At 42.3% G+C, this 25,697-nt stretch overlaps 1 protein-coding gene across 23 annotated transcripts in view; it reads left to right on the top strand.

Annotated features, from left to right (window-relative positions):
* Positions 1 to 25,697, top strand: part of FNBP1 (formin binding protein 1) — a 91,287-nt gene that overhangs the window by 913 nt on the left and 64,677 nt on the right. The window lies entirely within an intron of this gene.

The raw sequence follows: 25,697 nt of genomic DNA, 5'->3' as shown, positions 1-25,697 counted from the left end.
GCGGGCAGGAGCTGCGGGCGGCTCTGCCCGGCCCCGGGGGCACCGAACACCTCGGGACAAACCCGTGCTGGGGACCAGGGGGACACGGAAACCGTGCTCTGAACGGAGAAATCAAGAATGGAGTGGCAGAGGGTCATCTGGCTGTAAAGCACTGCAGGACTCTCCTGTGGTCATGTGTTCGTGGCTGGTAACCGGTGCGAGCTGTGATGGGAATGTATCCGAGCTTTTGAGCTGCCCCTTGTAGGAATGGTTATTTTGGATGTGCTGATTGCTGTCCTTTCTGGGTGCAGTGCTGGGCTGCTCTGGCAGGCGCTCCAGCATCCCGCTTTGCTGTGACATTGGAGTCATGTTGTAGCCAGAGCTGGTCAGAACTCTGCAGTAAATCAGGGAGTTTCTGCTGGCTGGGAGAGGTTATTTTGGAATGTTTTTATATGCCATAGAAAGAAAGGTGATAAATGCTGGTGAAATAGTGGAGTGATGCTATATTGATTCATCAGTACATAAACAGCTCTGCTGCATGGGAATGTTTCTGGGAGAACCTGCAGTTGCCTCCCTTTTCTGCATCTCGCATGCTTTGGCAGGAGACTGAATAGTTAGCATGGAATTAAAGTAAGAGGCAGTATAATTTGACAACTTTGACACTGGAAAATAAATTCTGAATTCTCAAAAAAGTAGCTGCTCTTCTTTTTTTTTTTCCCCACTCCTAAAACTGCAAGCAATACCGAGGTGTTCCTGAACCAGAATGGTAGTAGAGAGTAGTGCCTATAAATAGTTCTTCTTTTATGTAATATTTGTAGGGGTGTGTGCAGCCATATACGTCTTCTGCAAGAGTTACAAATTGCTTTTGTAACTTGTTTTAATCAGCAAATTTTGTTTCTGCAGTTGTCTTCAGCAGCATCAAAGTATCATTGTTTCACATTCTCAGTATAGCATTTTGAGATGGGCAGCAGGTTACTGAGGGAAAGGGTTGGATCGAGAGAATAAATGAGTCTAGATACAGATTTGGCAGGAGTTGTTCCATTTTGATTTGGGCAGGCTCTGAAAACACATCGGTTTCCAGTGCTCTGGGTATTTAGGCCAAAACAGTGATTTCTCACTCTGTGCTCTCCCTTTCACTGGAAAGAAAACCACACAAACAACCTGTATTTAATATATGCCAACTTCTTTTGTTGATCATGGCATTTCTTTTTTAAACAAAATTAAATTTCCATTTATCTTAGAACTTAGTTGTCTTTTTCTTTTTTAATGGGTTTTCAGGAGCAGGTGTGGTAAGCAGCAAATGACTGTTCTGCATGTGACTCATATGTGGTTTGAAGGGCTGAAAGTTGAAGCAAAAGCAAGTGTATTTAACTGTAGTTCAGAAATTTGTTAGAAAAATCAGAAGTGTTTTATCAGACTTGACTTGCACCTTGTATCTCAGCTCTACCAGGCTGCATGTGTGTTCATGATTCACTCCTTTAAATATAGCAAAGAAGTAAAATGGAGCTTGCTTTTTGGAGCTCATAGAATGTTAATGTGCTTGAAGTTATGTAGAATTTCTGTTCATTCCTTGGGGGAGAAAAAGGCTTGGTAGCAGAAAACCTCATTCTTCAGAAGCAATAAAATCCCTTTGGCAACATGGGAGTTATTCCCAAAACAGGCTTTTAGCGCTGTGATGTGAGTGTATCCTGTGCCTTGGGTTGCAAATCCCATTGCCAAGTTCCTACCGACATTTCACTTGATTCTGGACTTTGAGTACCATCTCAAGATTGTCCCTGTGAGTGTAAATGGATCCAGAACCAGCAGAATTATTCAATGTCCTAATACAGCATTTTTATCTTGTATGGGGTGAAATCCTGGGGGCAGTGAGATCCTCTGGAGCCTCCCAGCAATCTGGTGTGGCAGAACAAAACCTGGAGGTCTCCTGGAACTCTGAGTGCAGCTTCTGTCCACCCTGCAGAATTCCTTCTGCCTCTCATACTCCAAACATTCAGGAGCTGAGGAAGAGGCAGTGGGTTAAGGACAAAGTGCAAGCAAAGCACCAAAACAAAATGTTTTTCACCTGAGTTCAAGAGTGCATGAAGGGCTGACAGGTAGGAGGGTGTAGTACATATTTATTTTTTGCGTCTGATTCTTGAAACTGGGAGTGTTTTCTAAATACTTAACAAGTGGAAGTGATAAGTAAAGGTTATGTAGGGGTGCAGACCCGACTTGTATCCTCAGTGCTGCACTTTGGGGACAATGGGCTGGAAAAGCACACTTGGATCTCCTTCACCTCCTTCCTCTCCTGGCTAATGGGAAAGAACATGGAGCATGGCACCCACAGCTCTTCTGAAGGGCACTTTAGTGGCTAAAATCCTAAGTGTGTGCCACACTTCCCACCAGTGTCCTTTGTGTGGTATGAGGCCCTTGAAACAAGTGGGATTACATTGCAAACTGAGCTGAAACCTCTGCACTTGTCTTCAGGGGAGGAAACGCCGTGGCTGCTGTATCGAAATGAATCAACTTTCTTTTTGTCTAATTTTGACATTTGGTACTGGATGTAGTTTGGGGGAGTTAGGTGTAAATTTGTGGTTAGGTGATCCAGGAAAAACTGCCTTTTCAGAGCACTGTCACATCTCATCAGGTGCTGGTGGCCAAGTGGTTGGATATGGAAAGTTTTATCTTTTTGTTATGAATGTTTCAGAAGGGCAGACTGTGGATTTGTTGCTGCGGGGTGTTTTCCCACATTCAGCGTAAAATTTTTTAAAAAAGCCTGTGGAGGGAGGTGATTTAATCAAGCTTTTCCTTGACCTTTGTGAAAGCTGGGTGGCTGCTAACAGCTGTCACTGTCCTTTCAGCCTGTGACAAGGTGGATATTCAGTATTTGCACGGGTCTTAATTTGCTGCCTGAATGCACCAGGCTCTGTGGGCCAACTCCTGACGGAAGCAATACTTTGGGGACCACACCTTTTGTTTCTAGGGAGTTCCAGTATGCTTCACTAGGAAAACACATGGTTTGTGGATATGGTTTTTTTTTTCCTTTCAAAGTTCATTCCACATAGATGCAACTCTGAGAACTTGAAGGCCCCCTTGCTATTTGTTAACTGCTAAATCGTTTCCTCTTTCAGCACTCGTGCCTCTGTTTCACCAGCAAAATTTGTGTTTAAACAGCTGTAATCTTGCATTTCTGCAATTTGCTTGAATGCAGCATTGTTCTTCAGAAGTATTTGCAATGTATGGGTGTTGCATGTGGTGGTGACTCACATTTGGAAACCATCTGGAGTACCTGGCTGGTTTTGACCTTGGTGGCATTGCACAGTGTGTGTAATGGCACGGGAGTCAAATGTGATCTCAAATGAAAACCAAGCTTTCCTCTGCTTTAAGAGCATCTGCAGGGCTGGATCTAGGTTTGTTCTATTGATCATTGAGCCAACATCCAGTTTTATTGTATGCAGCGCTGTAGCTGATTGCAGACAATAGAAATTGTGTGTCATCCCACCCATCCCATTCTCACACCTCCTTACAGCCCTCACTCCCCAGCTCTTTGTGGTTGGGTGTTAAATGTTGTTTTCCAAGACTTGAAAGAAAAGGAGATGGTGTGTGATGGGAAAAGGACACAAGTAATTAGTCTTGCATGATAAGTCATGGGTTAACTGATGAGCTGAGAGTTTCCATGATGGGTCTAACCTTCACAGGTGGGTGGGTGAATTGTTGGCAGCTTAGACAATCTTATCCCGTGGTGATGGCAAATGCTCTTCTGAAACGTGTATTTTATTCTAAATTTGCTGTGAAACTTACTTAATGTTCTTCAGACAACTCCCAGAGGCACATCTGGGTATCTTTGCACCTTTTTTTTGTGTGTGTCTGTTTTGTAGAAACTTGGTTCCTGTTCAGTAATATGTTAAAACTTTTGTGTATTTAAAGGAGTCTGGAGTCTCACCCACAAATATATAGTATAAAAGCACCCTAATAGCAAATACAGTGAAAGGCTGAGGTCAGTAATGAATGCATCATATTTATAACTTTTGTTTGGTTATTCTAAAGCTCTTAGTAAAAGTTGTACACAGTGCTTAAGATGGGCACTTCAAAGCAAAACACTTTTTATGAGTTAAGCAGTATTAGTTTACTATTCTGCATAGTTATTTGGCCAGTTTTGAGGTAGCAAAATTGTCTGACATTAATATCCCCTTATTTCACTCGCTGTTTTAAGTGGCCAGGTTCTACATGCAGATGAGGGATGAGAAATAGTTTGTAGAAGCTGAGTCATTACAGAGAATCTGCATTGTGCAGCTGACACCTCTGTGTGTGTGCCCAGCTCAGGGTGGGATTCGGGGCTGCTGCAGCCTCTGTGCATTGTCAATTAGTGCCATGAGTCTTAAAAAGAGACATTTTTAACCTTTATGGTGATGTGTGGGGGCTGCCCTGCAGGATGCTTGGGAGGAGAATGGGGTGATGTGCAAGTCCCTGTTACAGCCCTTGGTACCTGCAGGCACCAGGAGCAGAAATTCCATTCTGTGCCTGAAGAGCTGCTGGGACTTCAATGTTTGAATGTCTGAGTAATTTGGTTTACAATTCTGGTGTGCTTTAAGAAAGATGATTTCTATAACACTGTCAAACTGCCTATTCTCGTGTTTCCTACCTGTTGATTAGAGAATGGGGGTTTAGGTCTTTCAGAGTGAGTGCAGAATTCAGTGTTTTCCCTTGCAGCCGTTTTGTGGCTGCTCAAGATCCCCCGCTTCCTTGAGCCATATGGGGAAGGCAGTCCAACACGAGCCGATGTTTTTCTGGACTCTTTGCAGCTCATTAGTGTTACTCATGTTGTGAAACATTCCTTTACAGCAGAATTTCAAAAGCTGTAAAAGACTTTTAAAGCAGAATTTCAAAAGCTAAGCTCCACATGAAGAGCAGGAGCCACTGTTGCCCTGTGACAGGGTAAATTAATAACCTGCTTTACATTATTGCCTTTGATTGCTGGACAGGTAACCTGCTAATGAATTTTTGGAAATTCACTTTCATCCTGTTTGAAATACTGCTGCTGAGATTGATTATACATTGAATCCAGTCCAGCTGTCAAAATCCAATGGTTTGTTGAGTTTCCTTAGCATTCATGTAAATATTTTAAAACAGCTTCCCCCTTCAGTGTAGTTGTACGCTTCAGATGAAACTTCTCTTCTTCCTTTCACCTCTAGAAACTCTGCTTTTCTATTTATTTATTTTCTTCTGAAAACAAACTGGTTAAATTTGTAAAACACTGTTGTCTTTTGGTGTATTGTAGTCTTTGCCATTCTTTTCAATCAATGGCTTTGGCTCTTAAATATAAAACAGTGCAAAAGCAGTGTGTATATATATCGTGAGTATGCACAGGATGTGGTTCTTGTAGTCTTTCTTCTCAAGCAGGTGTGGTGGTTTGGAATTTAACATGATCACTGTTTCCATGTTGTTTGGAGACAACCTTATTAACCTGGTCAATAATTTCTTTTGGCTCAGTTTATTAAGAATGGCTTGTTGGTATAATCAAATAAAATGTTTCTGTTTGCATCTAAAAATGGAAAAAAACTGTAGAAGGGCTTCTAGATTAACTTTTCTGTAAGGAGAGTGCAAGAATGAAATATTGTCTGCCTGGTGCTCATTGCTGACCACTGAAGCAGATCATGTTGTAAACCATATAAAGAAGCAGTTCTATTGCAATGTTGGCCTTAATTTATTTGAGGAAGAGTCAGCCTAATTGGCAAAACAATCAAAAGAACAACATCAATCCCCCAGAAACCCTGTAAAGCAATAAAACTTGAAAGGAGTCACTTGGGAATTAATGTCTGGTTTAGAAGGATGGTCCCCAATGAGCTACCAAGTCACCCAGATAGTCCTTAATCCTGAGGAAATCCCAGAGTGGATTAGTCCTCTTGTAGCTGGAATAATAAAGCTTTCTTCCATTAAATGTGTCACTTGGCCATTGCTTGTTTAGTGTTTTTCAAGTGCTGCTGTTTGGTACCTGAAGTGTTTTTATAAAGTAAAACCTTCAGTTCTGCCCTGTCAGTGGGGCTGGTGTAAGTGCTGCTGGTACCATTCATTCCCTGAAGAGGAAGGGTAGTTTGTAATGTTTAGATTTACTCCTCTGAGAATAGCAGGTACAATTTCTCTCATAAATTATTCATTTTATAGTTGAGAAAATTTAATTTTATTGCTCTGTGGCTGTGCAGATAATGGAGTGCTACCTATATGGCAGGAGAAGGATCATCTTGCAAGGATTCTGAGCATATTCCTTATTCCTAGCTCCACTCCTGGAGATTTTGCTCCAAGAAATTGCTTATTTGGTGCCTTGAACAGTTTTCTGTCTCAGACTCTATTCTAGACTGAGCTGGGAGCCCCTCTTATTGAGGATGTGTTTAACATTTGTTGAAATCATCTATTTTCTGCTGTTTAATTTTTTTCCCATGTTAGAATGCTCAGGCTGCAATTTCCCTCTTTCTGTGCCTGCCTCTTGCTTTTTGTGTTTCAGAGCAGTCAGGATGATCCAGTTGTTACCAGGGCAGTGTATTGCATATGCTGAACACGGTGCCTCTGGTTTTGGAAAGTTGTAGTTCTCCCATTCATTGGAGCAAGGTTTTGAAATTTGGCAGACAGAAGCTGTTGAACAGGGATGTGCTTGCTGCTGTTGAGAAAATATTCCTCAATTAGGCAAACCTGTAAGTCCTTGGAAAAATACCCCTTTGCCTGTACTCAGGAAAGATGTTATTGACCAAATCTTCCTGGGTGCTGGCTGCCTTTTGGCCTTGGAGGGATTTTCGTGGGGTAAGATGAGGTCACCCAGAGAATAATTGAAGAAGGCTCAGTCTGGTCCTTCAGGAGAGCAGCCAGACTTCCCATGCCATGGCTGCTCAGGGCCAGGGTGGAGCTGGGCACTCTGCTCTGCTCCCAGGCTCCTTTGTTGGCACCCAGTGGCACAGAGGGAGAAGCTGGCTGGAGGACAGCTCTGATGAGTGGGGTCTGGGCTGTGCTGTGGCAGAGTGAGCAGAGGGAGAGGGGGATGGAAGGCATGGCTGCTCCAAGTCAGGCTAAAAATCCCTCTGACCACTCTTATTCTTTGTTAAGAGCAGCAAACTGGTTCTTCTGTTGTCATGGACTGGTTCTTGTTACACTCACCTGAGGGTGAGTGGGTGTGTGGTCAGAGAGGAAACAGCCTGATTCAAGGGGCTGAATGTGGAGAAGGACCAGAGATCACACCAGGATCTGGTTACAGACAGTTGGGTCTGCTTGTCTAGGAACTGTTGCTGTGATGGAAGTGCCAGGAAGGATGGAGAGGGTCATTTGAGGAGAGATAATTCAAATTGGCACTTCTGACACTGAGTGAAGGACTGGTAGGGCGAAGCAAACAGCAGAAATGAGCTCGGTGAGCTCAGGAGGAGAAAATGAATTTAAGCAAAGAAAACAAGGAACCAGTCAGTAACAGGGAAACAGCTTGGATAAAAGCACACAGAGCAGGGCTGGGCTCTGGGCAGGATAGGTGGGATTGTGACTTGCTGTCAGACTGGGTGTGCAATGGGATTAGTGCATTAGGAACAGCAAGTCAAGAGTTTGATGGGATCAGGAGAAAGTACAGTGGGTGCACAGGGGGAAGGAATAAGCATGGAGCAAAGGATGAAGATTAGATAAGAAGTAAAGCAGAAAAGTAGTGCAGAGACCTAACAGTCCTCTTTTGGCTTTGTAGTATTGCTGTTTTATGTGGCTTTTTCCATGTCATGTTTAAGTGGAGTTGACATACTGGTTAGGATTTATATACATTGATTTCTGTGGTTGTGCTTTGCATCCTTACTCACTGTGGAAGAATATTTGACAACATCCCCAAAGAAAAGATTTATCCAGAATTGTGTGCACTGCTGTTTTTCATTCACTCATTCTGTGCAGAAAGCCTGAAGGAATCTTTTAGCAAATAAGTTCAAAATGTGTTTAGATAATATATTTCACTTTGCATTATACTCTCTTAGGCAAAGAGAAATGCTTTAGCACTTTTATCTTGTATTTACAAAAAAGAAAAGAATGATAGGCATGGAGCAGGGAGTGAATGGAAGTGTGTTTTCTCAAACAAAAGTTAAATGAGGAAGAGAAATATTTCTTGCCCTCTTGAGGGCTGTTGATCTGTCAAATGTGGGTCTTACAGGAGTGGCATTCATTAAGAGTGTGTAACTCAGGTTTTGCTGTAGTAAAAGAAAAACTGGCAGTGGGTGAACAGGGAGAGCTGCAATAGACCACTACATAAATATTTTTTCACCCATCCTGGCTCTCTCTCCCAAGTATAACAGTCTGAGATCCTTTTGCTGATGTGTAATCACTGGAAAAACCTAAAAATAAAGGGTGAGAGGAAAGGGTTCTATGTGCTGGTCAAGAGGCTTTATTTCCTTACAAGTCTTTGGAGCTGTGAAACATCTGGGTTTTGCACAGGATGTTTTTGGCACGTGTTTGTAAGTTCACATGCAAAAACTGAAAAACTGCACAGCTTTGCTGCAGTTAAGCAGCAAATATTTCAGTGATGGACATGTTGGTTAGGGGCTCCTTTGCTGCTTTGCTCAAGGACACCATCAGTGATCTGAGAGGCTCCATCCTCCCAAGGCACTGCCAGCCTGACCACCAGGGTGGAGGGACCCACCCCAGATGAGGGCTGCATGCTTCACCTGAAACCCCAAATGGCACCAGCCAGCCCTGTAGGTAGTGAGGATGCATCTCACATGACATGTGTGACTTGCTGCCTATTTAAATCAGTGCCCTGGGCATTTACAACCTTATTTTTGGAAGAGAGGGTAGCTAGGTTCCAGCTCTATTTAAAGATAAAATCAAGTGTCTCTGGCTGCATGTGTCCTTCTGAGATGCATTGGAGTAGCCCAGGAGACCACCCTGGAAGGGGGTAGGAGCTTGCATCCATTCCTGGTGTGTGTGAGCATCTCCCCAGCACCTCTTCCTGCATCACTGTGGGCTGGTTTCATTTTTGCATTGTGGTTCCTGTTCTGATTCTTGCCTGCATCATCCTTGTATCAGTATTATCTATAAAATTGCTGAAATCTCCTTTTCCAGAGGTTCAGTGTGATTGACACGAAATGATCTTGAAATAGGAAAGCTGGAATTGTTGGAAAATGACAAATTTTGCTAGAAAATGTGCTGTTTTGAAACACATACACCTAATTCAGGCACTGTTGGAAACTGGGTCTGCAGAGTTGTCACTCTTGGAAAATACTTAAGTCTTGAACAGAAAGGTATCACAGTGCCAACATGTAATGGTTGAGGGAGTGTGTTGAATTGTTCCACTTACAAAAACCTTGGCTGAGCTAAACAATACAAATATAAATATTTCACTTGGCTATTAGCAGTTGAGTTGAAGTACTTGATGGTTGGGAACAGCATGGCAGAGTGGTGTGCTCCATTCACCCAGAGGTCAGAAGACATTTTACATGATATTTATGGGTTTCATGCACACAATTGTAGACATTGGTATTGATTTGAATCTGCTGTTGGCTTGGTGTGGTTCTTCTGTGGTTTTTTTGTGGGTTAATCTCTGGGAACAAAAATAAATGGAATAGTGACAGAGGAATCAAAAGCCAGAATCCACACTAGGAGAGTTGAACAAGTGAAAAATGTCAAAATAATGGAAATTTAGACTCCATTCTTAAAGATAAAATGTAAGAATGAAGTGTTTGGGGAGTTTATTCATGATATATTGACACATGTGGTGTTTGGGAGGTGCTGGTCACTGTTGAGTTCCCTCTGGGGGCAAGGCATCCATCCAACCTTCCTGGCAGGGGGTGGGACTGATTCTTTAATCAGAACAGCAACAATCCATCCTGAAGCTTCCTCAAGGTATTAGGGCTAAATTAAACAGTCTGGGACGAGTGTGTAAGCCCTAATGCACTTCAAGAGGCTTTTGTGGACAGGAGAATTTTGAAAATAATCAGAAGATGAACCCAAAAGTAAGAGAAAAAAGCCACAGGCACAAATCACCCTTAAAAAGGGGACCAGAATACATTTTCTTTGTGTGGTGCAGTTCTTAATGCTCAGATTCTCTTAGGGAAGAAAAGATGCATGAATGTACAGCTCTATTCATGGCACTGCATTTGGAACTTGTGTTCTATCCTTTGTGTATGTGTTCCATAGCTGTTCCAAAAATAGATATGGTCACAAATACCAAATTAGTAGAATTAGGCATTTTAAAGCCAGGAAATGCATTTTTAAAACTACAATCACTACAGAGGAAATGTGGGGTCTCAAGCATATTGTGTTCCATCTTTATTTTACAAGATTGTTTGCTTGTGTGCTTTTGCAGAATCCATAATCTGCATGGATTTCATAAAGATAAAAAGGTCCTGGTTGCATTCAGCTTTATTTGGATTTTTACTTCTATTTTGACATGGAGGAGGAGTGAAACATGATCACTGAGCTGTAGTCTGTACATTAAGTGCTCATAAGCAAGAGCTAACTACAAAGTGCCAGTAGCCTTGTTAGATGTGCTTACTGATCATTATGGATGTCATTCATGAACAAAAGTACTCAAAAAAATAGAAGTGAGGAGCCCACATGACAGCTGTCCTGTCTTGTTCTTAGTTCTCAATCACTTTGTTTTGGTCCATCTCACTCTGCAGACCAAGCAAGCTAAGCAGTAATTTTATTTTTCCAGAATATTGGAATCCTTTAAAAATATATCCATAAGACTTGAGGACTTCATGAAAGCTGGAATGTTTTAGGGTGGCTCTTGTCAGAAACATCTGTGAGTTCTGAATGTCCCTGATGGAAACTGGCAGGTGCTGTCATCTTGAGCCTCTGGCTTCAGAGATGCTCTGCCCAAGTCTTCTCTCATAACATAAACTCACTGGTCCAAGTGATTCTTGCCCCACCAGTTTGGGCCATGAATTAGCAGCCAAAAATTTGGAGAGATGGATTTGAACTTCAGGCTTTGTGAAAAACAAACCCTTTATTTTCACTTCCTTGGCAACCTTTGGACCAGAGCTGTAGCTTCCAAGAAGTATTTTAAGTGGAAGGTAATGTCATTGGAACAACTGTAGAGCCCTGAGTGACCTCATTGTCCTTTCTGTGGGAGGGGATGTTCTTGTCAGTTTGTGAGAAATTTTCTTTCTTTCCCTGCCTTCTTTGTAGGTAGGTAAACACACATTTGTTTTCCTCTTCCTCTCTGAATCAGTCTGGTTCAGAGGCCAAACTTGCTTTCCCTGCTTGGCAGATAAAGCAGCTTGTAGATTCAAGTCAATATCCTCTTTCATATTTTTTAGATGATTCAACTGCTCATCAAGCAACTGGTCTATCCCTGTTAGAAAATAGTTGGGGAGTCATGGGACAGTCAGGGAGCTGAGCCCAGGAGCTCCAGTTGCTGTGTGCATCAGTAGCTCAGGCTCATTGAAGTCAAAGCTTGGACAGGAGGTTCCTGTTTGTTCTTCAAACAAAAGCATTTCTTGTGTGTTTGAGAGCTCTTTAATCCAGCAGGCAGAGCTGCAGCCTTAGAATGGATGGAAGCTGCAGTTAGCAGAGTGTAGATATGAGGAAGAGGGAAAGGGGAGGAGGAGGAAGGCTGGCATTGTTGTGCAGGTGCTTTACACCTTAGTCGTGACCTCTGCTAAAGAGAAAATTTACTTTTCTGATGTTCCACAGCAGGGCAGGTTCCTCTTTTTAATATCCCATTATTTTCCCATGTCTCCCCCCCTGCATCTTCCTTCCCATGAGTAGATTATTTATTCTCAAAACCAGTTTGTTTTGCCTTTCTTGCATTAGTCAGAAGATTTATCTTATCATCGTGTACTTTAGCATTTGCAACGTTTGTTTCCAAAGATGTTGCCTGAAGTGCAGTGTGATAACCTCTCACAGGCTTGAGCACCCTGTCAGAAATGTCACATTTAGCAAGGCTCCTGTAGGTCAGCTGAATGCAGCAAGGAACAGCAAAAAACTTAATTTGGGAGACCCAGAGCAGTGGAGAGAGACCTGCTGATAGTGACTTGGCACTGTAATAAAACACCAAGATGCTTGGAAATTTAAGGAGTGTTTTGAGGTGATGAGTTTTCATTTGCTCCAATGAACTGTGATATCCAAAACTGTCTCTCCTCCAGATAAATAAGAGCTTGCCCTTTAATATCTTCCACTTTTGAGTAAATGGTTAACAGGCTTATTTCAGTAAAAAAATTATTTGGAAGTCCATCTAACAAGATTTGAGGAATGGCCCAGTGTCATTTTTAGGATGTCAATCCTTGTAATGCTTGGGTTTTGCTTTTGTTAAGTGCAGTGCTTAAAGTATTGTACTATTCCAGAAGTACTTTGTTTTGGGGTTTTTTTTTTCATTTTAATATGTATTTGTTTCATGAACTTGGGTTTGTTGGCAGCATTTTTTGCTGGAGGTCCCATTCTCTTGTGCTGGATGGGCACTGGGCAATTCAGGCACTGATGGTCTCAGTCTTGCAAATTATATGACATGAATTAAAGACAAAAAAGATTGGAAGGATGGAGCACAAGACACTCAAGGATGTGAAAATCCTCAACCTCTCCCATCTCTTCATGACTCTTCTGGTCTGGGATAAAAAATTCCTCTTGTGCCCATGTTTGTAAGGAAAGTTCTGTGCTGTGAAATTGTAATAACTGAATAGTTACTGAGTCTGGGGCAAACCTGAAAGTAAAATAGAGGGTATGTATTTTATTGTATCTTCTGGTGTTGAAAAGAAATCTAGCAAGCTGATAGTACAATTTATTTTAGGCATTGCAGTGTTCCACTGGATGTTACAGAAATTGTGTACATCTGACAGCCACATTTCAAAGAGATTTTTCACTGTACTAATTAATTCTCTCGATTTTTTTGCATGACTATTTATTTTGAAATACAACATCAATATTTAATGGCATCTGCTTAAAACCCTCCCAATCTAGACTTCTGAAGTTGTGTGGGGGTGGCATTCACACATTCTTCATAAAGGGAGGATGGAATGTTTGTGTTTTCTTTTCATTTGAGGAAAGAATTAATCCTTCAAGATGTGATTGTGAGGTGCCCTACATGGTCCTGTGCAAAAATGATGTAGGAAACAGGTTCCTCTGTCTTTGGAGGCTGTTGCACTGTGTATCCTGTGCTGTTAGCAGAAAGGGAGATTTTGTTTCCTGGATGGAGTGACCTGATCTCCACCTTCCAGGTCTGTCCATTTGCAGCAGTTTTGCAGAAGTTGCACTGAAAGTGGGTGCAGTTTTCCTCTTGCTGCAGGAAACAGTGAGCCCAAGTGACCAATATCTTACTGTGCACATCACATTATTTCATGTTCCTCTGTTGAGCAGCACAGCAATGAGCTGACCTAAATTTCTGCTTCTCTGGTGAGATGTCAGTCTGCTCTTAAGCTGTTTGCAGTACTTTCATCTGTGAGCTGCCTGTGTTTGATGTTAGTGCTGTGTTATCAGCTGCTGATGGTAAATGGAGAATCATTTGTCTTGTGAAGAAGTGAATTTGTGACAGATTTGTGTGCAATTTGTGGGCACTGTTTATGCCAGAGTTGGGGAATCCATTACTTTCTGGAAATGACAAGAATTTGTTAGACTTCCTCCCACAGCAGTGACACAAAAGAGCAGTGCTGTGCCTGCCATCCCCTTTTGATGCTCCATGGTTTGTTATTGCTGTGATAGGAAAACACAAGGAGCAGGTTGTAGTGTAAGCATTCCCTGTGTTTATTTGTTGGTGGTGTTGTGGTAGCCTTCCACTTGATCTTCCAGGAACGTGAGAAGAGTGGAAATCAGGATGACATATCTGTAGCTTTAGTCACAAAGTTCCACCCCATGTGCTCTGTGAGCAGCACACTTTGCCATTACCAAGTCCTAATAAACCAATTAATTAAGAAATATTCCTGTAACACACACTGTGCTGTCACACTGACCCAAACTTAACCAGCAGCTCCCCATGAAGATTTTAATAACATTTAACCATGGTTTGTGTTAGTCCTTTGACTAAGCACATCATGATGTATGTGGTGTGGTGGTCTTGGTTTTGTTTGCCCTCAAGACACAAGAATGCTTTTTATTGCTGTCCCAGTAACCAGTCCAAAGTACAGCAAGCAGCTTTACACTTGAAAAACTGTAGCACCCTTTCAGGAAATATCTGCGGCGCCTCAGATTTTTTCAGCCTGCTCACACATTCAGAGCCCCGGACAAGCAGCTTAAGATCTGAATGAGATTGTTCACCAAATGAGTTGGTGCAGCATATTAATTTGCTGGTGCTTCTAAATGCCTGCAGTGTTACTGAGCCTGCCATGGCACTGAAATACCAGGAGCTTTGTTGGCTCTAAACTCCTTAAAAGAGAGTTTTAAATTCTTGTCTGCTTGCCGTAGCCTTACCAGCTTTATAAAAGAATTTGGAGATCTGCATTTCAGAAAGGTTGTGCATCCTGGGCTTAGTTAGTAAGAGCTTTTCCTGGTAGTATTAATTGTCTTGGAACTCATTTGTGCTCTAGGTTTTACTGTACATCTCCTATTAGTGCCTTTATCTGGATGTTAATGGATACGTTTATTGCATGGTTTTATGCATGGGATTTATGCTGAAAAAATATTTGCCTTTGCAGTTAGGTAAACTAATATAATGTGGCTTTAATGAGGCTGGATGCAGCCTCAGCCTGATTTTATGTATATTTTCGGTTTCATTTTAAGTTAATATTTAAATGCCAGAGTAGAACTGATAAGACATTAAACCATTTCTCCTTTTATGTCTTTGTCTGGTGTGCCAACATCCTCCTCCCTCAAAACCAATATTCTGTCTGGCAGCTGGAGAGGGATATGAAGTGTTGTCACAAACTACAAAAAGTTTAAAACTTTAGAAGTAAAATTTCAGGATCTTTAAGTAGATGATTTTATTTAGAGGATGAACCCAAATATTTTAGTGAAAACTAAAAAATCCAGTGTTTCATGCTGACCCTTGTTTCATTGTTCCTGGATTTGGTCAAATACATAGTTCTAGATGGGCTGATCAGAGGTTAGTGGTCAGACTGGTGTGACCCAAGTGTGACTTTTAATCTTGGCTTAAATAACCACTGCTTTAGAATTGGGTAGTGATTTTCTTCACAACTTTATTTGAAAACTGTATTAACAGGGGGCTGTTTACAATACTAATGGAAATTACATCAGTAAAGATATTTCTTCAAGTGCAGTGAAGGCTTAAAATCTGTATCATGGTATCATCATTGTTATAGCACGAGTTATAAAACATTCATATGTGTTTTTGGAACCTAAGGAAATGAGATTGTTGTCACAAGAAAACTGGATTACCTCTTTTGCTCAGCTAGACTTGCCTATCCAGCTTAGGAGCAGAATATCCTCGCTGAGGGAAGCAGTCCTTACTTAAAGGATCAAAGGATGTTGCTCTTCTAGCTCAGGATGGCAAAATGTCATTTATTCCTAATGCTTAGGTTTCCAAACCATATTGGTCAAAAGAAACTGTAATTGCTGATTTATTTCCATTAAATGGTCTGACTGTTTTTCTTTGAAAGGCCAGAGGCTGTGTAGGGAGCCAGACCAAAAGGTTTGGACAGTCTCTAGCTGCCCTACTTTCTAGAAACTGTAATTTTAGGTTGTGTTGGCTGGCACAGTATGGTCAGCACAGTGAACTTGGGCTTTGTGTGCTGGGGGTCAGAGTGTGGCTGTCCTGCAGCATCGCTGTGGCGCAGGCAGCAAACCACCGAGCCTCGCTCAGCACGCCGTGCTTCCATTTGTGGCTCTGAATTCTGACAGCTGGGCCCAGGTCTGGGTCTGCTGGAGCAAAGGCAGCACTCAGCACAAGGAGGCTGCTGTTAGGCTGGGGAGCCTTTGCTGCTGCTACAACTTGCTTTAAATGCTCTCTGATCAGGTGCCCAGGCACTTTAAACTGAGATATGGCAGGGATAATTGTGCTATAAACTCTAGTTCTGTGTATTGCCTAAGTGCCATTTATGGGGTAGGGGACTCTGATTTCTTGCATTTTACAAGGCTGGTGCCACATGGTCTCTCTTCTTGTATGAATATTTGTTTAGTGTGATGGAGTTAGATTTACCTCTTTCTCTTTGGATTCCTGCAATTGTCATATGTCCCTTGGAGAATGTCAAGTGCTCCTGAGTGAGCAGCCCCGATGACTCCTCACAATCCTGGGTGCTTTGTGCTGCTCTATTGACTCTGCAGACCTGAAATGTGTGTGGGACAACTTTCTCTTGTAGTCTAGCATGTAATTTAATTGATGTTTGTTTGGTAATTTGCCTCAGATGAAATTATTCATTGTCACCACTGAACAAATGCTTTGTGTGCCTCTGGTGGGTCAGCATTTTGCACAATGTTTCCCCCTTCTTATTCCACCTACTTTGATGCATTCATTTAGTTTTGCTGCAGTCTGAGAGCTGAGAGAGGCTTCTGTTGGGAGGAGATGGAGACCCAGTGGAGTTTGAGAGCTTTGCACAGTGATTATTTGGTTAAGAGAAAATGTGATTACTTTTCTTCAGATTTAGACTTTGATGTAACAGAAGTTCCCACTAAAATTAGTGGGAGTTATCTGAAGGTGGACTTGATAGAAATGTCACAGAAGTGAGCATGTGAGAATAGGAAGAGATGTTCTCTTCCTCCAAAGAAGACACTGGAGTAATTGAAGAGTTATTATCGACAGCAATTAGTGCTTTGGTGCACAGGTGGATGTTTCTGATCCTTAGCCAAGTGTGTCAGTGGTAGAGTTGCCACGTTAGTTTTGGTGACCATATTTTAGCTTGGTGATTCTGTGGTACAGGCGATGGTGCCTTGTGTAGAGCAGAAGCATGGCAAGGATCAGCTTAAAATCTGAAAAATTTATGCAAGTAGGATCAGACTGAAATAACAATTTTGTCAAAATTGAGATAAATGGCCTGACTCTAGGAGCTTGCAGAGTGCAGATGCAGCTGGGGTTAAGCACGCCCCTAAATGTTCATCAGTGAAAAACTGAGAGGAGAAAGGTATTGGGTTAAAGAAAAATACGTGACAGGATGTTAGAGGACTGTCTTAGTTCCCATTTTTACAGCTACAGGAGGGGCCAGGTCTCTTTGTAATAAAGCTGTGTGAGAAACCCTAATACATGGATTGAAGGCATAGAGTCTCTCTACAGCTGTCTTTTGGCTCTGTGCTTTTATTTCTGGCCTAGTTCCAGAATTTATCCATTTTTTGCCAGTGTAGCTTGACTCTACTCCACAGAGTGGGCTGTATGAATAGATAATTCTGAATTATGAAATACACTTTGAACAGAGTTTGTTAACAATTTTTGACGTGACCAACTTTGTTGTTTGCAGACATTTTAAATGTTATGCACTTTGACACTGTTCTATCCATTGCATTAGATTTCAGAGTTGTGTATCTCTGATACTCTTCCTGTTCTGGAAACTTCACTATTTCTTGCATCTGAGTGGAAGCACCTAATCTAATTTCTGGGTTAAAAATGGAATGCAGTGGCAGATAGAAATACTTCAGGCACAGCAGTAATCTTATTTGGTCTTGTGTGTGAAGTGGCTCTTGAAAAATCTAGGATTGTATTTGTCATGTCATGGTATTTAAGGTATTAAATGCTTTTTGAACTCCATCTACAAAGAACTTTTTCAGCAGTTTGTTCCATTTAATTTGGAAATGAGAGGAGGGAACAGTTCAGATCTTTTCTTTTGAACTTTAGGGAAAGGTTTGGAACACTCTGAAGTGAGTGGGCTTATTTTTTTAACCCTAGTTATTGCCATTGCTCCAGTGATTCCAGGAGTCAGCCTCAAGCTAAGCAGAATTAGTGATTTTTTTTTTTACAACATTTTGCTTTTCTGAGTGTCTGCATTAATATCCTGGCAGGATAAGGTGCCTGCACTGGGCTTTGGTCAGTTCTGGCTTCACAGGGGAGAAGTTTTGCTGTTGAGAATACCAGGCATACCTGGTGAGATCTTGGCTGATTTTTTAAACTGTTATCTTTTTGGACTAATTTTGATAGGGGGAGGCCAAGGACTCTTATTTGCAAAGTGTGACAACATCACTGATTGTTTTGAAGTGGTGATATTTTAAAAAAAAAAATCAAATTAATCCCCCCAACCCCCTTTGCTAAACTCCAACTGTGTGCTTAGAGCTGAATCATATTCAAAAAGGTTTGATACTAATGAAGGAATTTTGACCTTGAGGATGCATAAAACAACTTGGGTATTCTACATGATGAAACCAGAATGGCATTGGTTTGTGGTGAAATTAGGCAAAATGCTAATTTCCCCAAAAAACATTCCCACAGCCTGCTGCAGTTGGAAGTATTGTTCTTGTGGATAAGATTCTGCTGTTGTGATTCAGTATGGTTTTGGGGAAGAGGGCAGAATTGCCTTTTTTGTGTGTTCTTTTAAATGGATCAGAAGGCTTGTTTGGATTTCTATTGTAGTTATCCATGCCATGCAATAAGCAGGAACACTCTGGCTCATTTTTAATAATCAGTACACAGCTGCCCAAAGGGGAAATCGTGGGCAAGAGCTCTTGTTGATCTTTGTTTTAACAGCTGGTATTATTAAGGAAGAGCTTCACAGACTGGGGGGGGGGAAAAAAAAAAAAAGAGGATGAAAATCAGTCAACATTTAATCCAAGATGTGGCCAGACAGCAAAAGATTGACTGGGAATTAGTTCTAAAATTGCATTTGTTCAAATAATTTCAGAAGAAACGAATGGGTGTGTATTAAATCAGGGAAGTGGGAACAGTGAAAAGTTGCAACATTTGTCAACTGAAAAACCTTCCTGGAACAGCAGCAGCGTATATTTAGCATTGTTACCATGCTGCAAGTCCTGGGGGAGGCAGCTCGGGGCTGGAGCTGTGCAGCAGCTCATGATTTATCCTGTCCTAGCAGCAGAGCCCCACGAACCAGCAGGATCTGCTCATTTTCAAAGCTCTTGTTTATAATGCACGGAACAGTGAATCCCTGTGGGTCCTTGCAGCTTTCAGGCTGCAGCTCTGGATACTGTCAGCAAAAACCAAATCTTTATCCCATTCTTGTTCCCCCAGGATGAGCAGAAGGAGGAGGGTTAGCATTGCTATGTTTTGTTTCTTTGTTTTTTGTTTTTTTTTAATGAGTTTTGTGGGCATAATTAATGCTAATGGTAGAGATGCATCATCTCTTTGGCCCCAGTAGATTTTAGTAGTTATGAGCCTTTGCTTAGCTAATGAGTCTGGATTTTAAAGTCTAAATTCTGCTGTTTATCTTCATACCTGCTACAAATAGATTCATTTAAATCAGTTCAATTGTTAGAATCACCAAAAGAAGCAGCATGTGCATGTTTGTCTCCAATTTAAATAACTGAGCAAGTGCATAAAAAGGTTGAAATGCACCCAATCCTTCAACAAAAAGAGTCTGACTTAACATCTGGCATTAGTGGAAGTTTCTCTCTTATTATCTTGTTCTTTAAGAGCTTTCTTATATCCTGGGTTGTAATTTGCACATTATAATGTATTTTGAAACAAAACTGTGTCTTGTTCTGGGGTTTCTAGAGTGTGTTTTATAAGCAGAATTGTAGGTTTGAAAAGAAGTGTTCCTTTCTGAATGGGCTGCTCGTGACAGATGGTTCTCATTGTGGCAAAGTGCCTCAAACCTCAAAGTGCATAAATTTATTTGAAAGAAATGAGTCGCTGCTGCATCGTGGCCATCTATGAAAAGTGTCGTTGGACATTGCAAATGGTAATTTTTGAGCTTTGCCTTTTCCTTATTTGAAGAGAGCTATGAAGTTCATTTTCAAGAGCATGAAACTGTGACATCTCTAAGAAGCACGTTTCCTTTTTCAAGAGATACAACACTATCTTTAGAAGGATCTCCCACTGATAACAGCAGGAGATGCCTCAGTATGGCCTTGTCAGGTACCTGTTTGAATAAAACCAAAATAGCACCATGCTCCATGCTGGATGTACTGCTGTCCAGGACAGGTAACCTACATAACTTACCATCAAAAATTCCCTTGTTCCAAGAAAACAAAGGATACTCATATTTGCCTCTCACTATCAAGTATTTGGCTCAGTTGTTGTTTCTCTTAATCACCTGTTGCTCATCAGCTCTGTCCTGCTGCAGCTGAGCTGATCACATCTCCTGCCTTCCCACTCCTCAGAACTAATTACTCCTCTCTTATCTCTTACCTCTTTCAGCATCGTTCTGAGCTGCTGCAGTACCAACAACCACATCCTCTCTGTATGGAACATCCCCTCTCTCACCTTCCTTCCTGGCTGCTGTGTTAGCACAGTTACTGCCCCTGTTGCCATGGAGGGACTACCAGTTCTGCTTTACCACATCCTTTGCAGGACACAGCAGGGGTTGGGGGTGGAGGAGGAGGCTTGGTTTGACAGCAGGATGGCAGAGGTGGAGGGTTTGGGCTCTTGGCTGCAGTTTTGAGAGCAGCCCTTGGTGGCTGGAGGAGGTTTTGTGCAGGATCTCCTGCTCCTGGAGCTGCACTGCTTCTGTGGGCTCTGGCTGCTGCAGAAGGAGCAGTTTCACTTCACAGCTGAAGCTGTCAGCAGAGAGAAGTTAAGCACTGAGAGTGTGTGTGAGTGTGAATGGCAGTGGGTGCCATTGGTTGTGGGTTTTTCAAGGCTTCACAGCGGTGTCAGAGTGGGTCAGCAAGGTGGGAGCCTGGCTGTGCCCCAGTGACCTCCAGCAGGCTCTGGTGGCCTCTTGCTGACCTGTTCTCTGTGCTGCTGCCCAGGGAGCCACCCTCCCTCCCAGCCCAGCTCTGGAGCTTGGTGTTGGCTTTGCTCTTCTCTAAGTGCTGTGTGTCACTCTGGTGTTGATCACCTTTCCCACAAGGTTTAACCTTCACCAGCACAAAACTCACCCCTTTCATTAGTGGGGGATGTTCCTGTGCAGCTCTGCTGTAGGTGGATTTTTTAGTGAGATGTTGCAATGAAATTGGTTCCCTGTCAGCCCTGATGATCTGGTTGTGCTCCCAGGGCTGGCCATGCCCCAGAGCAGCTGGAATATTCATGTTGCTCTCCGGGTGCTGGCCTTTGTGCCAGCTGCTCATGGCTTTTCTCAGGAGTGCTTCTTGCTTGAATTAAATCAGGTTTTTATCCAGGTGGGGTTAAGGCACGGCCAAAACCTGCCTGTGGGACAGCACCCCGGATTAATTAGCAGGAGGGGTCACTCTGGAGTTTGTGGGAGGTGGTTTTTGGGGTGGGGATGAGTGTGGTTGGTCTCAGAAGCAATTACAAGGCTGTGCAAAGGGCCTTGCTATTACACTGGGGCAATGTTATTTTCTATCCAAATTAAAACTGGCATCAATATTAGGTCTTATTTTGCTTTCCAGCTTCAGCAAAATGCTGAAGAGGGTAAGCATTTCAAGGCTGAAATATGGCCCAGAAACTGCTTTATTCATAATGTCTCTTGAAATAGGACAATATAGTTGAGTTTATCTAGCAACATAAAAAGTATTTAAACCTAAAACATAGTTTGTTTCCACTCTTGCTTTATGTCAGTTCCCTTTCACAAAAGTTTGAAATACATTCAGTTTCCTAATGATGCAGCTGAGAATCTAATGTTCCTTTTTGTGATCTCCTAGCTAGATCAAGTTCCCAGGTGACTGGAAGAGATAGAGTAGTTAACCTTGAGGGCTTTGTGGAAGAATGTGTTTAGGAGATGGCAATGAAAGGAAGATGGAGATGGGCAAGTAAAATGGCTTTTTTTCTCTGGGCTATTTATTATTCAGCTCAAGCAGAAATCATGCATATTTAGGCATCCTGGTGAAAGGTTGGGAGGAATTTCTTTAATACTCAAAGGGTAAAATGAAATTAAGCCTGTGTGGTTGAAGAGGTGATCTGCATGACAAATGCATGTGATCACAAATAGCTTTGTTAACAAGAACCGGATGTGTGGGGGAATGGAAGGGCTCACTCAGAGCAGCCAGAGAAGCCACAGCATCATCTGAGCATCAGGCAGGCAGAGATGGTGTCCCTGCCCCATCCCTCTGTGCTCCATGGTGCTGTGAGTGCTCCTTGTCTCTGCTGCAGGAAGGGAAAGGTTGGTGTCCTGTGTTCCATATATCATCAGGGATGTTTGTTTAGTGTCATTAACTGAGGGTTTCACTGACTGCTGCTGACAAGTTTTGTGTGGGAAGTTGATTCTCATCAGTAGTGGCTGAGTCAACAGATGCTGAATTGCTTTGGTATTTTCTACTCATCTTTATTTTCTGGAAGGCTCTTGCAGTGGTAGCCTGTATTTTATGCATTTTCTTTCATTATTAATTTGCCTGGAGACTGTTAACATTTGCATGTAGCTTTATTGTAGGTCTCTGAGGATCTGTGATCTGAATTCCCGTGTATTCTGCCAGCACTGTAGTGCCATATGGGACTCAGCTGAGCCTGTGAAGGGCTCATCATCTCGTTAATTATTTTTATAATTTGAAGTTGTTAAACCATGGAATCTAAAAAAGTAATTTAGGAATTGATCACTGTAATGTATTCTTGATCTTCACTTTAATTCCATTTTGCTTATGAAAGTGAATGAGAGTGTTTAAAAATAAATGGATATGGGAGGAGAAGGTATGATCAGAGGTAAAAATTAGCTATTAATTCCCCTATTACTATTTTTGTTATTAATGACAGTATGTAAACAAGTAATCTTGTGAGGAAACAGAGTCAAACTCACTGGGGGAATGAGATACTAGAAAAAATCTTCAAATATTCTGAACGTTCAAGAATCCTGGGTCTTTTATCGTGTTGCTGCATTAGAATTACAGGAGGTGTATGCTAAATATAAAGGTGCTATTAGCATCTGAATTTTCAGCACAGTCTTTCTTCATTATTATATCTCTGTGTAAGCATTCTTAATTTCACACTTCTGGTTTGTCACCTGTGAAAGCAGCAGAAAGGGTGGCAGTGACAGTTTAGCCTGGTACAGTGAATGCTGCCAGCTCAGTCTGCTCTGGGCAGGTTTGGCAGGAGGATTTAAATTGCAGAATTAATCGGTAAATTCTCCTAGAATCTCATGTTTTGTTCACAGTTGAAACCAAGTAGAAACCCCAGTCCTTCTGGCCTGGCTGTGTGTTGGAACTGGGCAGGGTGAGTCTGGCTGGCTGCAGGGAGACTGAGGCTGCAGCTCAAGAGAAAAGTGAGAACATCCCCTTTATTTCAGTCACTGTTAAGGCTGGAGAAGCCTCTTGGAAGTGAAGGTCCATCACTGGGTCTGAACACCCTGTGTTGAACTATTTCACAATAGATGGAAGCCTTGTAGAAAGAGGAAGGAATATCTCACTGAGCTGATCTTCAAAGACCTCATGAATAACACTTTATTGCTCAATAATTGGTTGTACTCCATGTTATATGGCCGAGAAATGGGAAGAAGGTTTTTCTTTTGGGTTTTTTGTTTTGTTTTTTTCCCTAATGGCTAACTTTCCTCTTCCCAAAATACTTCACATAGCTGGGGAATGTGACTTCAGGAGGGCAGTTGAGAAGTGAAGGGGATTTGACAGCTTAAAGTAACTGCTCAAATGAAGCAAAGCAAATGGGCAGCACTATTTCCATTTTAAGCATTGTCAGGGTAACAAGCATGAAACCAAAATTCAGAAAGAATGCATGGATGGGAGGTTATTTGGGCAGCAGTAAAAGCACCAGGAGAGAATTAATGGAAACAGAAATGAAGTTAGAAAATGACTTTAGAAGCACACTTTGCCTTAGGGTTAAAATATTCAAAGCGTTCTGGGGGACTTGGATGTCAAATTCCTGTTCAAGTTCATGAGTGAAGTTCTATTTCCCTCTTTTGAGCTTCAGTTTTTGGTGTGCATGCTCAAGAACGTGTTTAATGTGTGAATAGTTTGTTTTAAGCAGCAGGGCTGTGTGGGGTGGGTCAGCTCCTCCATCACCTGGGGAGGTGTTTGCAGTGCCTGGTGCTGGCTTTGGGAAGTGGTGGAATCTGGTGAAGGGGGTAAGTTACAGTGACACAAGCAGTTTAAATACATGGACATTGTGACAGTCAGAAGTCTCTTTTTAGTAAGCTGATACCACAATAAACAAAGGAGAAGATGAGATTTGGCAGGCTGGAAGGAGAGAGTAACATGAAGGCTGTGGTGAGAGCCTACTGTGATAGACAACTCTGTCAGTGCAGTATTTCTGCTCAAAGAATGTTCTTAGGTGTGAAGCAGACTCTGAGCCAGAGGAAAACAGTGAATTCTTCTAGAAAATGTTTTGGTGATTCTTTTTCGGAGAAAACAGGTGTGGTGTGACCTTTTGTTTCTCCCTCGCTGTGGTCAAGTGGGAGCATTCTTACTGAACATTGCATCAGATTTCTTGCCTTGTTTTCTTGAATGCTAAAGCCCTGTGGAGTTCATTGTTTCCTAATGTTCTCCCTGACTGGAAGGGTGAGGATGCTGCAAAAACGAACAGAGGGGAGTCTGTGTATTGAAACTGAAAGCTGAAACAGCAGCTCCTGGGGCACCTGAGTCTCTTGCAGCTGATGGCTGACCCTGCAGAGCTGCAGTGGCACAGTTCACCTGCTAAACATCTCTACCAGGGCTGGTGCACTTTGTGCTGAAAACAGGTGGTGTTCTCATTAGACTCCAGAATAATTGAGGGTTTTTTTTTCAACTCTAAATTCCTACTGATTTTTGTAATGAACTTTGAGAAAAGTAAATAAATTTCTAAGAAGTATTTTCAATATTAACTATTTGAAGGCATGATACTGTTAACTGCTCTCAACAATCTCTTTTTCAGAAGCCCTATTTTGCCTTGATTACATGTATCCCTGGGCTCTGGGATTCCATGAATTGAAGGTTATGCTGTGTCATCAACACATTTTGTGTCCTTTGTCTTCCCTATGATTCATTAACTTTAACTCAGCCCTTGCCTACCTTCAGTGTCCTTCCAGCTGCATGGAATGAGGACAGTCTGTGTCCCACTGGCTGCACTGCCCTTCCTTTGGAATCCCATGCTCAGGCAGTGATGGTGTTGCCAATTTTACTGCCTTTTTTTCATCCTCAAGGCACTCAGCAAAGGGAAGGGACAATGGAATGCATGACCCCAGAGTAACACACTGCTGTGGGGCGTTGGCTGCTCAGTGAAATGGCACTTGGGCCAGCACTGTGCCATGCCCAGAAAAGAACAGAAACTCTTCTCTTTAGCAAATCTGCAGAGTTAAACTTCCCCTTGCTTCTCTTCTCCAAAGTGGAGGTCATACTTGTACTTCTGAGGTGGTTCTGCCCAGGGCTTGGCACAGGGCAAGTGCCTCATCTCACTTTATAAATAGAAATTCAGCATCTTCCCCTGGTTGATCTGTCTGACAGCTGCACCACCATGTGCTCCTCTTACACTGCTCCTCAGGGAGTTTTATTTCACCCAACTTGGCCTAGTGAGCCCTTAGAAACAGAGAAACAGTCCAGCAGGTCCCTCTGTGGGATGCCAGCCCACACTGAGGCAGCTACCTGGAGCCATTTCTGGGTTTTTATTCAAACTCTGATCCAAATGATGCTCTGAGAATCGATTCAGGGTGGGATGGTGGTGGGAGGTTTGGACAAGCCACCACCAGAGTTGCCTTTTCAGGGTGAACCTGCTCAATCTGGATTCCCTTGAAGGGCAGGATTTCCTTGAAAGACATTCTTTCCTCTGGGAAACCTTGACCTTTCCTCTTTGGATGGGGTCACAATAGGATAGTAAGCTTGTTTCTTGGTACAAATATGATCTATCTGATCAAGGTGGTTAAATTTGCTTACAGGGATTACAGAGTGAATTTCCCTGCCTGACATTTCCCTTCTCTAAATCAGGAGTGTGTGAATCCAAGTCA

This window comes from Catharus ustulatus, chromosome 21 (genome assembly GCF_009819885.2).
Source record: "Catharus ustulatus isolate bCatUst1 chromosome 21, bCatUst1.pri.v2, whole genome shotgun sequence".
In the NCBI taxonomy this organism is placed as follows: Eukaryota; Metazoa; Chordata; class Aves; order Passeriformes; family Turdidae; genus Catharus; species Catharus ustulatus.
The sequence above is the reverse complement of the archived record's forward strand: the minus strand, read 5'-3'. Positions and strand labels throughout refer to the sequence as shown.